We start from the raw sequence: 5,223 nt of genomic DNA on the forward strand, positions 1-5,223 counted from the left end.
AAGTCTCGAAAATGAACAAAAGTGAGGCTAAATCATCATGCAAGAAAAACGCTTAAAAGAGGGGTAAAGAGGCAAGTGGTAGCAGCTGACCTCAAACAGAGGAGAGCCCTTCAACAAAGTTGAAGAGGGGCTCAAAACAAGACATTTCACAGTTTATGACCAAGTCCAAAATAGCTCAAAATTAAGCCTAAAATATTATGCAAAAATAGGCCTAAAAGAGAGTTTAAACACAAAGGGGGAGGAGGAGACCTCAAACAGCAAGAGGACCTTGATCAAACATGAAAAGATGCTCAAAATATGACTATTTATAGTTCATGTTGGAGCCCAAAAATGTAAGCAACAAAGGCTAAGATTGCATGCAAAATAGAGCAAAAAGAGAGAGAAATGAGGCTCACCCTTGTAGTCCAAACTTCCAGCAGCTTTTGGTCCAAGAAATGGTGTTCCTAAGCTCTAAAAAACAGCCTCAAGTTGATGGAATGGAGTATGGAGGTTGTAGGCTATGAGTAGTAGTGTAAAGGGGGCAAGAACCTTAGGGTTTGAAGGGTTTGGAAGAGAGAGATAGGGAGAGAGTTGAGAATTTTAGAGAGAGAGGAAATTTTTTTCTTCTTTCAAGTTGTATCTCTCTTCTCCTTCCTTCCCTTTTTTTCTATGTGAGAGAGCTTGATTGATATAGATATGTATCAATCTGCAGCTCCTCAGAACACCCACGTCCAGGCATGGGCTGGGGCATAGCCTAGAATGACAGATGCCAGCTGTCTACAGAAATATCTGTTGAAAACCACACTTGGCCAGCCGGCTATCAAAGTGGTCGACCGGCAGTCAAATTGGCCGGTCGGCCATCACATTTGGCCGATTAAAAATCAAGGCGGCCGGTGGGCAGGAGACTTGGTCGAAAGGCTACCCCCTTCCCTCAGGAACACATCCACAAGCTCTTGGTGCAACCAAGCACAAAACAGAGAAGTTAAGAGATTCTAAGGCAAGGCGCGCAGCCAAGACTTTTCGAAACTCAAAACAAACACAAGCATGGATAATCATCGCGTGTTCAAACGAAGACGTCCAAGCCTTGAGGACGGTCAAAAATGGGGTGTCTACACGCGCATGCCATGCGGTGCTGCCCAGGCCGCGCGCATGTCATGCCGTGCTGCCCAGGCCGCGCGCAAGCCAGGCCGCCCACGCCATGCGCATGCCATGCGGCGCTGCCCAGGCCGCGCGCATGCCAGGCCGCCCACGCCCACGCGCATGCCATGCCATGCTTCCCAAGGCCGCAGTCAAGCCGCGGTCCAGGCCGCCCAAGGCCGCGGACCAGGCCACCGAAGGCCGCGGTCCTGGCCGCCCAAGGTCGAGCCGCGGTCCATGCCACCCAAGGCCGCAGCCCAGGCCGCGCCCAACATAGGGCATACCTGCCACTGCCTTGCCTGGGCAAGGGAGGTGCCCCCCCTTATAGTAGCCTGTTAAGCCCTTTTCAATCTGGCAGGAGGAAACATCAACCATGCTCGATGAGTCATAATGGGGTTTTTTTAAAAAGTAATGGTTTTTTGCCAAAACTTTCAACATGAAAGTTATAGGAAATAATTTAATACACCATAAAAAAAAATTAGAAAACATTTTGCCACCGATAATATTTTATTTTAATTTATTTCGATTTTAATACTTAAAAAATAATAAAAGTTAATAAAAATGGTCAAGAAATTGTGGAAAAATTCCAATAATTAAAGGATGAGGCACTAGTAAATATAGAAATTATTAAATTATTTTTTTCATTTTTTTTATTTTATTTTGATTTTTTTGGCCAAATAAGGGCTTTAAAAATTTGAAAAACTCAAGAAAATTTGCAAAAAAATAGGGAATGACATTTAAAATTGATTGTAGTGCATTTTTAATTGTGTGGCATGGTTTGTGTAAGATTATAAAAGAATCATGTTCAAAAAGAACGATCAAGGCGGTGGCATGCCATGGCCTTGGCCTTGGCCTTTGCCTTTGCCCGCGGCCTTCGCCTTGGCCATGCCTTGCACAGGGACTTGGCCTTGCCCACTGCCTTGGCCTTGGCCTTGGCCTTGGCATGGCATGCTCGCCGAGGCCGTGGCATGCCTTGCAGCTAACCAAGGCCGTGGCATGGCATGCCATGCTCGCCCAGCCCGTGGCATGCCATGCTGGCCCAAGGAATTGGCATGGCATGCTGGCCAAGGCATTCGCATGGCATGCTTGCTAAGGCCACGGCATGGCATGGCATGGCATGCTCGCGAAGGCCACGACAGCGCATGCTGCTGGCCAAGCTAGTGGCACCAGTGTGCTACTGGCCAAGGCCTTGGCATGGCATGCCGGTCGGGGCATTGGCATGGCATGCTGGCCGAGGCCATGGCACGGCATGCTGCTGGCTAAGGCCGTGGCAAGGCAAGCCGGCCTATGCCGTGGCATGGCATGCTCGCCCAGCCCGTGACATGCCATGCTGCTGGCCAAGTCCTTGGCATAGCATGCGTGGCAAAGGCCGTGGCACGCTGGGCAACGCCTTGGGATGGCATGCCGGCCGAGGCCGTGGCAGGGCATGCCCGCCTCGCCCTACTGGGCAACGCTGTGGCGTGGCATGCCGGCCAAGGCGGTGCCACGGCATGCTGGCCAAGGACGTGCCAAGGCCAAGGTCGTGGCATGCAGGGCAACGCCGTGGCTCTGAGGCATGCCAGCCTTCTTGGCATGCTGGGCATCGCCGCAGCAAGGCATGCTGGCCAATGCTGTGGCACAGCGTGCTGGACAAGGCGGTGCCATGGCATGGCATGCTAACCAAGACGGTGCCATGGCCTGCTGGGCAACGCCATGGAAAGGCATGCGGGCCGAGGCCGTGGCATGGCATGCTGGGCAATGCCGTGGCTTGCCACGCCGCCACGGCAATGGCATGCCGGGCAACGGAGTGGCATGGCATGCTGGCCGTGCCGGTGGCACGACAAGCTAGCCAAGGCAGTGGCATGGCATGTTGGCCAAGGCTAAGGCATGGCACACTGGGCAACGTTGTGGCATGGCACGTTGGCCAAGGCGGCCGCAAGGCATGCGGGCCGAGGCCGTGGCATGGCGTGCCCGCCTTGGCATGCTGGGCAATGCCATGGCTTGGCATGCTAGCCACGGCCGTAGCATGGCATTCCGGCCTTGGCATGCTGGGCAACGCTATGGCAAGGCATGCTGGCCAAGGCTAAGTCATGCCAGGCTGGCCAAGGCAGTGGCATGGCATGCTGGCCGTGGCGGTGGCATGACATGCTGGCCGTGGCAGTGGCATGGCATGTTGGCCAAGGCTAGGGCATGGCACGCAGGGCAACGTTGTGGCATGGCATGTATGGCAACGCCGTGGCAAGGCATGCGGGCCGAGGCCGTGGCATGGCATTCCCGCTTTGGCATGCCGGGCAACGCTGTGGCTTGCCACGGCTGTGACATGGCATGCCGGCCCTGGCATGCTGGGCAACACTGTGGCACGGCATGCTGGCCAAGGTAGTGGCATGGCATGTTGGCCAAGCCTAAGGCACGGCATGCTGGGCAGCGCAGTGGCATGGCATGCTGGGCAAGGCTAAGGCACGGCACGCTGGGCAACGCTGTGGCATGGCATGCCGGGCAACGTCGTGGCAAGGCATGCGGGTCGAGGCGGCCGCAAGGCATGCGTGCCGAGGCCGTGGCATGGCATGCTAGCGGAGGCTGTGGTGTGGCATGCCCGCCTTTGCATGCTGGGCGACGCCGTGGCATGGCATGCCGGCCACGGCCGTGGCATGGCATGCCGGCCTTGGCATGCTAGGCAACGCTGTGGCATGGCATGCTGGCCGTGGCGATGGCATGACATGCTGGCCAAAAATGGCCCACTTGGAATGCCGACCACGGCCGTGGCATGGTATTCCGGCCTTGGCATGCGGGCCAAGGCCGTGGCATGGCATGTGGGCCGAGGCCGTGGCATGGCATGTCGGCCAAGGCTAAGGCATGGCATGCTGGGTAACGCCGTGGCAGGGCATGCTGGGCAACGCCGTGGCAAGGCATGCGGGCCGAGGTCGTGGAATGGCATGCTGGCCAAGGCCGTGGCATGGCACGGTGGGCAACGCTATGGCATGGCATGCTGGGCAACGCCATGGCAAGGAATGCGGGCCGAGGCCATGGCATGGCATGTGGGCCGAGGCCGTGGCACGGCATTCCGGCCTTGGCGTGCTTGGCAACGCTGTGGCATGGCATGCGGGCCGAGGCCGTGGCATGGCATGTTGGCCAAGGCTGAGGCATGGCACGCTGGGCAACATTATGGCATGGCTTGCGGGGAAATGCCGTGGCAAGGCATGCGGGCCGAGGCCGTGGCATGGCATTTCGAACAACGCCGTGGCAGGGCATGCGGGCCGAGGCCGTGGCAAGGCTTGCTGACCGAGGCCGAGCCATGGCAGGCGGGTCGAGGCCGTGCCATGGCGTTCCGGCCTTGCTATGCTGGGCAACGCTGTAGCATGCCATGTGGACCGAGGCCATGGCGTGGCATGCTGGCCAAGGCTAAGCCATGGCACGCTGGGCAACGCTGTGGCATGGCATGTTGGGCATCCCCATCGCAAGACATGCGGGCCGACGCCGTGGCATGGCTTGCTGGGCAACCCCGTGGCAAGGCAGGCGGGTCGAGGCCGTGGCATGGCATGCTAGCCGAGGCCGTGGCATGGCACTCCGGCCTTGGCATGCTGGGCAACGCTGTGGCATGGCCTGCGGGCCGAGGCCGTGGCATGGCATGTTGGCCAAGGCTAAGGCATGGCACGCTAGGCAACGCCGTGGCAAGGCATGCGGGCCGGGGCCGTGGCATGGCATGCGGGGTAAGGCTGTGGCATGGCATTCCGGCCTTGGTATATTGGGCAACGCTGTAGCATGCCATGCGGGCCGAGGCCGTGGCATGCTAGCCTAGGCCGTGGCATGGCACGTGGGCCGAGGACGTGGCACGGCATTCCGGCCTTGGCATGCAGGGCAACACTGTGGCATGGCTTGTGGGCCGGGGCCGTGGCATGGCATTCCGGCCTTGGTATGTTGGGCAACGCTGTAGCATGCCATGCGGGCCGAGGCTGTGGCATCGTATGTTGGCCAAGGCTAAGGCATGGCACGCAGAGCAACGCTATGGCATGGCATGTGGGCCGAGGCCGTGGCAAGGCATGCGGGCCGAGGCCGTGGCATGGCATGCGGGCCGAGACCGTGGCATGGCATGTTGGCCAAGGCTAAGGCATATAACGCTGGGCAACACAG

The sequence above is a fragment of the Camellia sinensis genome, chromosome 13 (genome assembly GCF_055761805.1).
Source record: "Camellia sinensis isolate YWXY chromosome 13, ASM5576180v1, whole genome shotgun sequence".
Taxonomy (NCBI): domain Eukaryota; kingdom Viridiplantae; phylum Streptophyta; class Magnoliopsida; order Ericales; family Theaceae; genus Camellia; species Camellia sinensis.